The 13,093-nt window shown below is 47.8% G+C and overlaps 1 protein-coding gene across 7 annotated transcripts in view; it reads left to right on the top strand.

The window, feature by feature from the left end:
- Positions 1-13,093, top strand: part of USP36 (ubiquitin specific peptidase 36) — a 755,622-nt gene that overhangs the window by 23,906 nt on the left and 718,623 nt on the right. For 3 of the 7 annotated variants that reach the window (XM_078653951.1, XM_078653948.1, XM_078653949.1), the window contains one exon: positions 3,774-3,862. The exons of the other annotated variants lie outside the window; for them this stretch is intronic. The gene's annotated coding sequence lies outside the window, so the exon portion shown is untranslated. The remainder of the gene's footprint in view (positions 1-3,773; positions 3,863-13,093) is intronic. 7 annotated transcript variants of the gene reach the window in all.

Here is a 13,093-nt window from a genome sequence, read left to right as displayed (position 1 = left end):
TCATTGCAGTTTGGCCGGGGGCAGGAGATGAGGAGATTGGATAGGAGTGTTATTAGATTGTAGCTCAATCCCCTCAAACAGCCTTTTGGGGCGATTTTTCAAGTTGGGATTTGAAGAAGGTTGCTTTCGCCGATCTGAGGAGTTTGTTGTATCTACTCCTTTTAGTCTTAAAATCGTAAGGAGACCAGTAAATAGAGCATATCTCCAGGAGCGTTCTGCTAGTCTCAGGCTGCGTCTGTCTTCATCTTAGCTGTCATTGAACCATAGTTTGGAGTCTTTGTTGAACTTTCTTTTTAGTTGTAGGGGGCAGTTGCATTCAGGGCAGTCAACATGGAGTTGTAGTGCTCAGAAAGGTCGTGAACGTCGGGTATGTTTGCAGGCGGCGGTAGTGACATATTGCAGCGAGATATGAGCTCATTTAAGTTTGTATTTTGGAGCGTTCTTTTCCAATGTTTTTGATACAATGGCTGTGATCTTTAGGAGTTTCAACTTTCTAGGATACAGAAGGTGATATAGTGATAGTCCGATCAGTCACAGGGGAGAATAGATTCAAGCTGAATGGAGTTGGGGATGATTAGATCGAGGGCCAAGCCTAAGCTGTGCGTAGGACTGTCACAGAGTTGAGGTCAGTTAGGCAATTTTTGAGACTGTTCACCACCTGATTATTCGAGTAATTCCAATTAAGAGTGTAGACCCTGGTTGGAGGCAATGGTTTCCATAGTTTGTTCAATCCGAGGGAGATTGTCTCCTGGAGGGTGGTAAAAGATGTGCAGGTTGCATAAGGGTCTACGTTTGCTAGTGATGTCTATGCATAAATATTCTCAGGATGAGAGAGTTGCAGAAGGGAACTGCTTTGCTGAGAGTGTTGTGGTAGATGCAAGCTGTGCCACCTCCCGTTCTCTTAACGCAATCTAGTCTAATAATGTTGTGGATCGGAGGGACAAGAATGTCAAGGATGGGACCTGAGGAGTTGTTAAGCCAAGTTTCAGTGAGGATAAGGAGGTCTAGTTCCTGAACAAGGATGAGATCAGAGAAACTGCAAGTAACAAAAGGATCTCTCTGTCAAAAAGCAGTAACCTACTAACCTAGTTAACATTATGTGCACTTTGTGAGCTGCATGGTACATGTTCTTTGCAGCAGGCACAATAACTCTCTGTGCTACCTTTCCAGGAGTCAACCCTTCCACCAGACAAAACTCAGATCTCTCTCTAGGAAGAACATTAATCACTGAAGTTATCATGATATTTTTATTGTTGCTGAAAATTGCTGGAGGCCAGGAAGGAGGGCGCAAGTTCTTTTTAAAAAAACCATAATAAACTTGCAACACTACGCACCCACCCGAAATAGGTACCCATTGCGGTCACACCGTTCGCACCGCCCTAACCTTCTCAAGGTTCATGTGATCTCAGTGACAGTCACAGTGACTGGATCCCTGTTGCTCTAGGGTGTGCTGATTTGTAGTCCTGCCCGCAAGACTGGACTTGAACTTTAGTATGGATTGTGGTGGACAGGCCTTCAAGGTTAACCCACAATTGACACCACTAGGATACACCTGCTTGTGCTAAGACATCAGGCCTTCTAAGGTCCAGTGGGGCCTTCTAAGGTCTAGCATGGGAATACACTCTCTCAGGAGAGTGGTCTGGTGGACTGCTCATGAAGGCTGAACATTTTTCCCCAGTTCCAAATTCGACAGCTCTGGCCATAGTGCCACATCCTCTCCATACTGCCCCACTGAGAGAAACTCGCACGGCCTTCAGCTACAACTTAATTGTGCCCGCTATAAACACTTGGATGTGGCTCAATTCAAATTATACACTTGATAAGAGTAATATGCTGCCTAAAAAAAATAAAAGTGAAAACAAACTCTCAAAGGGATTGCAAGATTAAGTAAAGCATGTGAAATGTAAGCAGAAACAACATGGTTACCTTAACAATCTCTAACTCACCCATCAGAAATCAGTGAGTGGTTTTACCTGAAAAGTTAAGGACATGACTACAGGGCCCTGAAGGGAACCGTTTCAATGTTCATTTCTTATATCCTTACAAAACGTAAGCAGTATGGTTTAAAAAGACCACATGCATAAACACAGAGCCATGGTACACATTTTGTTTTCCAATCCACCCATCAACCATGTATTGCAATACATCCAGGAATGGTGCACTTCCCCACCAGGGGACAACAATGCTGTTCAAAGAAAGACGAGAAAACAAAAGTAGCGCTTCACTGCAGTCTGTAAAGTGAGGCTGAACCAACCTGGCCACTTTGCAACCACTCTGTCTTGCTTTATTTAGTTATGTATTTATTTTTCATATTTAAAACCTTTTATTTCTCTCCATCCCGAGGCTGCACTTTGGAATAGAAAAATGTCAGAAAAAGGTCATTTCCCATAAGAGTGTTTTTCTTTTTTGGATCCATTTCACAGAGAAGCAACTAAATGAAAGAAGGAAAGAGGTTGTGAACCGTTTCTTCAAGTCACGGTTTTCAGTAAGTGAGGAGCAACAGAAAGTGATGGAATAATAGGAAGAGAGGGGGGGGGGCAGCTGCCAGCACAGAAAATAAGACATTGTCAGTGTCTTCGCTGGGCAGTATGGAAGAGACAGTCCTTTTCCTTCTCTGCCCGTCCCCGAATGTTCACGAAAGCAAGCTAAGCCTTATCTGAATGCCTTTGCTATTTCTGCCGTTCTGGGACACAGTTTTGAAAAGAAAAAGTAGGGGAACGGAATAGTTTTAATAAAAGAAGTAGGGGCATGCGGTGCCCTTCCGATCCCGCCCACTTCGACCACTGTATATACTGAGTATTAATTAAGAGGGGATTTCTAATGTAGATGCGCCCCATAACATCTTTAAAAACATTATACCTCCGTATTAAATTGCAAACTCTACACCAAGATCTCGACGATAGGATACATCCGCCACGGACAGAAAAATCGGCCCAAGCCAAATGAACTGTAGGAAAAAAGGAACAAGGAAATGGGGAAATAAGCCATCACGTAGAAAAACCCAATGGAAAAGTAGGGAAATTGCTCTTCTATCCAAACAGCAAAAACTATATTATCAAACCACTGGAGTAGTAATGATACACTTTGATCTCATATAAAAATCTGTTTGTATTCCTTTTAAAAATTGATTGCACAACCGTGAGGTAAAATCCCTGGTATTGAAAAGTAAAGAAAAAACATTCAGGACAGATCAAACTGATTACCAGAAAAAGACTTCAAAATGTTCTGGGTGAGTCACATAATAGTTACCACTGATGGTGCACATTAGGTCACGGTGGTGGCACAAGTACAAAAATATATATACAAAATGAGTCCTGACACAAGCTCAGTCGTTGTGAGTTTAAGAGAACGTATGTCTTTGTGTTAACCCAAAGGTATGAGATGTAGTAGTGCTACTACACGTTCAGACAAAAATTTACTTTTTTGCATGATGTTCGGTTTTAGAAAACACGATACATTGTTGTTTTAACACCTTCAGCGCGGCGCGAATTTTCGCGCTGTGCTGAATGTTTTAATGAGCCAACAGGCTCATGACAGAACGGTTCCGTCATGAGCACAGGCCAACCGACGCTCATGACGGAACCGTTCCGTGATGAGCATCAAAGGGGTTAATTGCTTGTTTTTTTATTGTTTTGGTAGTGTTTTGATGCTGAATGATTTTGCAAAGTATGATTGTTGAGCAAATATTGTAGTGGATTGGGTATATGTAGTAATTGGTCTTCATTTATGTTTGGGTGCCTGATACTCTCTATTGGATATTTTATACAAAAAAGAGATCTATTGCTGTGGAACGCGTTGACGCATTAAAGCCTAATCTGTGGAACATGTGGGCATCATAGATGAAAAATTGAGAAGTGGTCATGTGAGTACCCTGATTTAATTTTCATACAGATTGGCGGTGCTTGATGACGAAGTGGATTGTCTTAGGTTTTCTCTCTTTGGTCTTTTAGTGTGCTATTTCTTAATTCAGTTGTATTAATTGTTGATGATATTGATGTGCTTTCTATGACCTTGTTTTGTGATTATTAGATCAACTGGTTTATACATCATTGTACCAGGGCAGGGGTACTTAGCTTGTGTTTTTTGTTTTGTTTTTATTAACAATAATTTTACCATAATTAAAATGTAAAATAAAAACCCCAAGATTTTGTATAGTGGCACTACATATAGTATATATTTAAAAAAGAAAAGTCGTATACACCCATGTGGGGCTATATTTGAGGATGAGTGGTAGTATGGTGAATGTGTATTAGGGTGAATGTTTTCACCAGAGGATTATATATATTATTTCATTTCTATACCGAACCCCATCCCTTTGGCTGTGAAGTGTCCCTCTCATATTGATTTTCCGGTGTAGCATATTTTCCTACATTGACCAATGCTTGTTCCTCATCTGCTTCTCTTATCAGTTCCCCGTAGCAGAAAAACTGTTAATATCTTCTTTGGTGGAACTGTTTTTTTTCATAGATTTTTGCCTTTCTTGTTAGGTCTCACCTGAGACGTCGCATGCGCTGTCTCTTCGAGATATTTAGTAAGTGGCTTTTAAAATGGCAACCCAAGGCTTTTGCTGGCCTACAGCTTGCGTTCATGAGCATGTGCACATGCACAGCTGCCATCTGTGTTTTTTATTGCTGTAATCGGGCTCCTCTGCTCGCACTCCCCCCTCCCTTATCTCCCTCCCTTATCCCCCTCCCTTATCCCCCTCCCTTATCCCCCTCCCTTATCCCCCTCCCTTATCCCCCTCCCTTATCCCCTCCCTTATCCCCCTCCCTTATCCCCCTCCCTTATCCCCCTCCCTTATCCCCCTCCCTTATCCCCCTCCCTTATCCCCCTCCCTTATCCCCCTCCCTTTTCCCCCTCCCTTTTCCCCCTCCCTTTTCCCCCTCCCTTTTCCCCCTCCCTTTTCCCCCTCCCTTTTCCCCCTCCCTTTTCCCCCTCCCTTTTCCCCCTCCCTTTTCCCCCTCCCTTTTCCCCCTCCCTTTTCCCCCTCCCTTTTCCCCCTCCCTTTTCCCCCTCCCTTTTCCCCCTCCCTTTTCCCCCTCCCTTTTCCCCCTCCCTTCTCCCCCTCCCTCATCCCCCTCCCTCTTCATCAGTTTCATTTGTGTCTTCTATCCTGTGAATTCTTCTCTACTCGCACTCCTCCTCCCTCTTCGTCAGTTTCATTTGCCTCTCCCATACCCTCCTGGGCCAAGGAAGCTAACAGACAGCCTGTTTGAAGAGAATCGCCCCAGACGTGTGACACTTCAGTCCGGAATGCGCCATTTACAGGTTTCTGGAGCCGTCCTTTAGGTCTGTTCTGTTGAAAACCTGTAATTATGCTGTTATCATCGCGGTGCCCGGGACTGGCCTGTGAAATGTGCAAATACGTGCAACCTAGACCCCGAGGCCTGCACTCTGATTAACGACGTGAGTCTTGTGCTTGCTATGTCGGTCACCTGTCAAGAAGTGCACAGGGGCGCCAGTTTCTTTTATAAAGCGGCAATTTTAGCCTTTTTTGTGTAAAGACATGATTGGATAGAGGCCACCAAAAGTTTCCCTTATTACTGTGCTGTCGCCAGCATGTATGGAATTTTCTATGACGTCACTTGTAGCCCCGAAGGGGAAACGTCCATGTAATTGACAGCACCTAGCTGCAGTTCCATGGTATGTGTGGCCTTTCTAATCCTTTCCCTTCAGTTGCACAGGGCCAGAGGAGTCATGCGTGAGTCATGCGCGAGTCATGCGCTTCCCTCATTCAACCTTCCCGCACCCTCTCCCATTGTACTTATACCAGGTTTCACTAGAGCTGGGCATGCCATGGACGGCTCGTGCCAAATGCCGGGCTTTGCATCCGCTACAGGCCGCCTTGGAACCTCAAGCCTAAAACTAGCAGAGCCTTCATATGGTTTCTGCTGCCCTTCCTCCCACATTCACCATTTTGAGAAAGTGGTCTTATTTCAAATTGCTTTAACATGTAATACGTCTATTTATTTTAATCTAGTATACGGAAGTGGTGCCTCAAAAAAATAAAAATAAAGATCTTCTGAACCTTTGATAGAAAACAGGAGAGAGAGAAAACGATACCCTTCTAGTGGACTTAATTGCGCAACCAGGACATTCGGGATGAATCCCGACTTCCCTGGATAATTAAAGTGTTTGATTCAAGGCAGTTGTCTCATTTCACTGGGCTTCCCTTTCCTTTGGCATAGCCAATAGGTCTCACCTTTGGGACATTATAAGTGTTTAAGCGTGCAACAGTGAATGTTGTTGCACCAAGGATATTGTGCTGCATTACTGATTACTTATACAGTCCCAAAAGCGAGACCAATTGGCTATACTAATGCTTGTTTGTCTTGCAGCAGATTAAGTGATGTGCCCAGAATCGCAGGACATATTGCTGTCGAGACTCGAACCGGGTTCTTCCACTCTCGATTCAGTAGCTCTGGCCGCTGTGCCACATCCTCTCCACTTAAGTGATATTTGTCAAGGGGCTCTTTCCTTCTTCCCCAACAGTAATAAATAAAATAACTCCTTATTCATCACATAGGCAAGACTGATACTTGTTTAATTATGGTGTTTAACTCCTGTAATTTGAGCTCCGTACCCTGGACGTGCAATACAAGTTGATTGAGTAGACCAACTTGAGTGGTCGACTTTTCAGCAGAATATGTTAGTGCTGAGGAAATCTTTTCCATAATGCTCATTAACTGAGCCGAAATGGTTATACTTTTTAAAATTGTTATTATTTAACCAATTTTTATTGAGTTTTGGTCATAATATGGACATAATACACTGCCATCCTAAGAGGACGTTAGCATAGCATTCTGTGACATGAATACATGGTTCAATATGATATAAACTCAATGTCAATACAAACTAAACAAAAGAGCAGATCACAAAGACATCGAGCCCGATTCACAAAACTAACTTAAGACAAAATCCTAAACTTACTACCATTTTGGTATTCACAGAAGGCACTTACCCATTTTGGTATTCACAGGAAGCACTTACTCATTTAGGTTTTCACAGAAGTTAGGAGTCCTAACTTTAGGACTCCTAAATGCCTTCTGTGAATTACCGAAAGTCTTAAAGTAAGGATTTTTCTCAGTTTAGGAGTAGTAAAGTTAGGACTTCTAACTTTACTACGCAGGATTTTGACCAGTAATATTTGTGCCCCATGCCTCCTGATCTGTTGTTGGACCGCATGTCTCTTGTTGTCTCCATTCCTCTAACATTCCAAGACAATATACCAGTATTACTCATTCGTGTATGGAGTACTAGGGGGTAGAGGAGAGAGGTTGGTGGGGCTCTGGAACGGCAGGGCATCATCCATTCTGTAGCCACTTCTGGGGATGCTATCGCTCCTAATCAATTGCACGCCTATCAAGTGATCTGCATCTGTAAACCAACCATGAACCTTCAGAACCCCCATCCCAGGGTGTTATCCAACGGGGTGAGTGCCCAAACAGTGAACAAAATCCCCACTAAAGGAAGCCTACAAGATACACTTGCCTATGGCGATGTCAAGGCCTGCAGGGGGGCGGTGCCCTGTTGACACCACCAAAAGTTATCTATACTACAATATGAAGCCAAACAACAAGTAGCATTCAGCAAACAGCGACCCATAGCTACTGCAGTTTTATTCTGTACTATGTATCAGGATGTCTAGAACAGCGCCATCATGTCACTTATATCTCCCAAATCTTCTGCATCAACACCTCCATCCTGCTTTCGGGAAGACCCCGTATCCACATCTGAGGGGGGGATCCCCGTGACAGTGCCTGTGTGATCTGATACTCTGCATATAGCTGTGAGGCTGTGGACAATGCTTGGGACTGTTCCTCTCTCGCCTGGGCTGGTGTGGGGGTAGCAGTCTTTCGTGGCAATTTGCGAGCTGTTTCACATTGCTGTCCTCTGAGTCACATTCTCGGCTCACGGGTGGTTGTCGTGAATGCCAGTGATTCATCGGCTTAAAATCTTGCTAACCCACCCAGTCCCACACATCAGAAGGCTTGGTGAACAAATATCTGTTGTTTGCTATCACTTTCAGCCTGACAAGGAAACAGCAAAGAATTTTTGAGGCCCAACTTTCGGAGCTTATTCTTCACACCTATAAAGGAGGCCCTCGGGCGCTGCAATGCCAAGGTGTAATCTGGAAAAATGTAGATGCAAGAATTCTCATATTGAGTCGGGGGTGCGAATGAATTGTAATATGGCGTCTTTGTCTTGATAGTTGAGCACTCGCACCACTACTGGGCAAGAAAGGGCAGCAGGCGGTGGGCACCTAGCTGGAACACGATAAGTACGCTCAATTAAGAAATGCAGGGGTAGCACCTCAGGTAGGACCACTGTGCTCTGCCAAGATTCCCAAAACTGCACTGGGTCTGACCCACTCCGCACCCTCGGGAAACACAGCAATGCGATGGTTGTTTCGACTGGAGAGCCATTCCTGGTCTTCTGCTCTCTTTTCTAGTTCCTGCACCTTGGCAGTGAGCGATTTCACTTTATAGCCAGTTTAGTAAATTTGGGCCGCAGTTCAGTCACGACAGCCTCTTTGGCACCAGGAGCAGAGCACAGTCTGACAGGAGGGGGTGTCCATGCTGTCCTGACAAACTAGACCCTGGCTTCTGGAGGCCGTGCACGCTGGTCAGCACTCCTCTAGGATGGCAATGGCCTTGCAGCTATATACAGTTGGACTTCTAAAGGTGGGGGCAGCACATAGATAGCGACTCCCCATGCGCTGTGTGTCTTCTTCTGTGGCTAAACCTGATGGGAGCCGCTCCGCACTGTAAGATCTACACATTCTATGTGCAGTAGGCATGAGCAGTCCGTATGTATTCTCCTGGGAAACTAAGAGTGCGGGTTAAGGTAAAACAGTCTTCTCTGTGCAGCACTGTCCCCAGGTAGCCATCACGCCCTCCGGTACAATCTTTTGGTTAGCAGAGTCATTCCACCTCCCAACGCACCTCGCCATTGAGATGAGACGTGCATCGGAGGGAGGGCGACCGCCCCGGCTAAGTACGCACTAACTTGCTTCCTCCTGCGCTGCATCAACGGTCCCAGGGGAGCACCTCCAAGAGGGCCCCGGCCTCAGCCCTCTTCACTGCCAATGCGGCTGGACCGCCAGATTTATTTAGATGCAGGAGGCCGCCTCCTGGGGCCTCCAGGGCCACGCAGTCAGTAAGGGACAGGGATGCTCCATCCAGTGTCCTCCAGCCGCCCCCATCCCAATCGGAGTGGTGGCAAGTGCGAGGGAGCTGGATGGTCCTCGGGGGCTAAGGGGCACAATACCTCGTCTAACAGGGCGCAGTCACAGTTCTAAAAAGCAGGCCTTCCCCCTGCGCCCTCTCCATCACAATGGCTGCAAAGTCACACCAGCGGGTCCCTCGGATCTCAGGTGTCGGGGCTTTGATCCTTGAAATGGCTTTGCAATGCCAGAACTCAGCTGGGGAACGACGAGGGGGTGCGTCTCACGCTGTCCTCAGTCATGCTTCAGTCCAGCGCCCAAGGCACATCTATGTAGCTCAGCAGCAACTGTGTTTTGCAAGGCTGTCTGATCGGGGCCTCACCTCCAGGTAGTGTCTGCCTCTGTAGATATTTCTGGAACGGTAGCCCAGTCGATTCTAAAGTCAGGCTGACGTGTAGGCCCTGGGGTCTTGGCTCAGCCGCGCGGCCCTCACATCATTTTTTTTTTGCAAATATTTTTTTAATTGCAGCAAAATCAGAGAAGCATACAGTATATTCAAACCTCTCTCCTTGGTTCTCAGTTGATGTGCCACCCCCGCACCCCAGTATCACACAGCCATTCAGCTCACACCCCGGAGGTTGAGCGGCAATATCACGGTTGGAATAGAAATTGCGCTGGAGCATTCTGCATATGTCCATAGCCACCAAGCGGGCGAGGAATGGCCGGGCTGCTTTTGGTCCTAACATTCCCTTCTCCCTGTCCCAAGTCCAGTTAAACCAGGAGTCATTTTTCACCCAACTTGAACAAACCCCCCCTCCCCCGCAACACCCTCATCCCCACCTACCTCTCCACCCTCGTCCAGGACCACCCCTATCCGCCCTCCCGCCCACGCCCAGGCCCCCCACCCCCCCAGGCGTGCCAGAGTATCACCTAATCAAATTCTCAACCCCACCAACAAGACCAGATCCGGAACATAGCACCAGGATTTATCAGCGACCATTCGTAAGTCCTCACATTGGAACTCAAAGGTAGGGAAGCAGCAAATCGGGTCTAAGCCGTCCCCCCGTCAGGTGGGCGCTCCGCCGGAGCCGGACTATGTACCGGGGAGTCCTCCTCTTCCATGTCCAGGAGCGTGAGACCTAGGACCATCCCCCCCACGCCCTGGCTCTCTCCAGTGCTGTGTCGTTGCCTATCCTGAGCGCGGCCCGCAGGCGAAGCTCACCCTCACATCTAGCCCATTTATGCAGCTCAGCCTTCCAGCGCCCTACCACGGGGCCCCGGGACGCCTTCCATTGGGACGTGATGGCCCGCTTCGCCAGGATGAGCCCCAAGTCCAGAAATTTGCTAGTGACTTTGTTTTTTGATGTGTGTGGGAACCAGTGTAATATGCAATGCGCCATGGTGAGTTGCAGGTCCCTCTCCGTCACCTCCCTTAGAACCTCCACTACTTCCTCCCAAAAGGGCCCCAGCTCAGGACAGGACCAGAACATGTGTTGGAAGTCGGCGGGATCTGCCGGGCAACGCGGGCAGGACGCCGGGTGGGCCGGGAAGTACTTATGCAATTTGTCAGGGGTCAGGTAGGCCCTATGCAGGACATAAAAGTGCACCAGCTGGAACCTCGCGTTGCGCGTGCTATTCCGGGTCCCCTCCAGTATGCCCTTCCATGCCTCCTCGGGGATCTCAGTCGCCAAATCAGCCTCCAATTTCGCCTTCAAGGCCATCAGTGGAGCGACGGATTCCGAGACCATGCGACGAGACAGGCACGTGACAGCCCTGACCGTCCCCGTCATCATCACGATGTACTGGCAGCCCAGGGACAATGACGGCTCCGACATGCCCGTTCCCCAGTGTTTGCGGATTGCCGCCGTTAGAGCCGCATGAAGGAGGAAGTCCCCGCCCGCCAGCTCAAAGCGGGCCTGGAGGAGATCGAAGGGCAACATCGCCCCGTTTTCGTACAGATCACCCATGGATGACAGCCCCTGCCGATCCCATCCGTCCAGCCCGCGCCACGAGCCCCCGTGCGCAAGTGCCCCGCAGAGTCCAAGAGGGATCTCAGGTGCGTACGGAACCGCAATACCGCATCTCCGGCGATATCTGTTCCAGCATTTTCGGGCCGTCGCAAACTCCTGAGTGAGGTGGAAATCCCCCATCGGTAGTCCCAGGACAATCCGGGACAACACCTGGACCGGACCCGCCGGTTCTCCCGATCCGTCCGCCCCTCTCCTGGCCCGTGCTACCCACTGCGTCAGCCACTGCAGCTGCGCCGCCAAGTAGTAGAGCTGCGGCCCTCACATCATTAGGCCACACTCCTTCTCGGTCGCTGTAAGGTCATAAGTTGCCACATTGGCGTGGATCAAGGTGCGCCATTGGGTGCTGTCGCTCTACCTCGACTCACCCAGCCCAGTCGTCCTCTAGGAGCTAGGGGTCGTGGCGATGCTTGCAGGTTCTCAGGTTGGCGATGTGAAGCGGTCTCAACCTGCATCTGCCATCTTCTGCGGCTGGCCACGCCCCCCCTCTGGCAAAATGGTTACACTTGAGGACTGGTTTGTGGTGCCTGTAGATGTCCATTCCTGTGAGCGGAGGCTACCTCTTTTTAGGTACTTTTGTCCTTATGGGCAAATCCAGATGAATCAGTTAGACCTGTGGTCTACCCCCCTTAACGGTTTTCCCACAATAGGGACTTCCCTCCTCTGATATTAAGGCCCCTAATGGTAGCTTGATCTGAGAGAGCAAAGAGTTATAGTTGTGCTTTCGAGCAAGAGAATGGGACGAACAAAACTGGTCTGTAGATGATGCTTGTAACTGTTTGATAGGAGTTAAGAACATCTCACGCCAAATTGAGGAATCTTCATTGTCCCGCCTCTATAACTGTGTTGTTTAAACTATTGTAAGCCTGATTTGAGCAGGACATCCCAGATGAATGCTGGTCCAAGTGCTGGGGGTGCATGTGTGTTAAACCTTCATCTTGTTTGAGATCTTGATCCCATGAGAAATCAGGAGCCAAGGAGATCATCTGGGGGCTTTTCTAGGACCAGTAGCTTAGAATAGGATACTGTTGTGGATGGACAGTCCTCCATGCAGATCACCTCTAAGTCAGGAGTTGTAGCTGGGGCCGATGGGCTGAGGTTAAGCGTTCGCTTCTCCTTTGCCTCTTATTTATTTACCTGAGGCTTAGGTACCCCACTTATCTTTACTGATCTCATTCTGACTTGCAGCGAGTTGTATATGTGAATTGAGGTTCAGCAGCACCTGGAGTTTTTGAGTAACTGATGAGTGAAAAAGGTCTACAACTGGGATCGAGGTGGGAGAGCTTCTTAGGAGGGGCCAGCCGCACTTCAACCTAGTCGGACCACTTCGCACCAATCCCGGCTCAACCGTTGACAGCAGCGTCTAAAGCTGCGTCACGGTATTCGAAACAAGACTGAGTAGTATAACCTTCTCGTTAGTTTTCAATTCAGCATACCTTCGGTGCTATCTGCACTTTCCACTGTGCTTCTTTCTGTGCTGCAAATTTCTCCAAACCACAACTCGGCACCCTCATCAGCACTCCTCCAGCGCTGCCTTCCCTCCCTTGCAGAGTAGCCTTCAACAGTCTACAAGGTAGGGGCACAAGCACACTGTATCAAAAGGTGGGAAGAGTGGGATCAATAGTGTAGAGCATCTGTGAAACCAGCATTTGCAATGCAATAGGTCTCGCATTTAAGCAAGTTTAAGCTATTGGCATTGTAAATTACAATGCGTTTTATTTACGTTTTCAAAACCAAAACATAAATAAAAGGAATTTTCATTTAATATGCCAATAGCTCAAACTCGCGTAAATGCAAGACCTACTGCATGGCAAATGGTAGGCATCACTGACAACGTGAGGGAGGTAGGGAGGGGAGGGCTGGTGTTGGCGGAGGCAATTTAAGAAGGCACGGCCAACTG

Source organism: Lissotriton helveticus, chromosome 7 (genome assembly GCF_964261635.1).
Source record: "Lissotriton helveticus chromosome 7, aLisHel1.1, whole genome shotgun sequence".
NCBI classification, from domain to species: domain Eukaryota; kingdom Metazoa; phylum Chordata; class Amphibia; order Caudata; family Salamandridae; genus Lissotriton; species Lissotriton helveticus.
The sequence above is the reverse complement of the archived record's forward strand: the minus strand, read 5'-3'. Positions and strand labels throughout refer to the sequence as shown.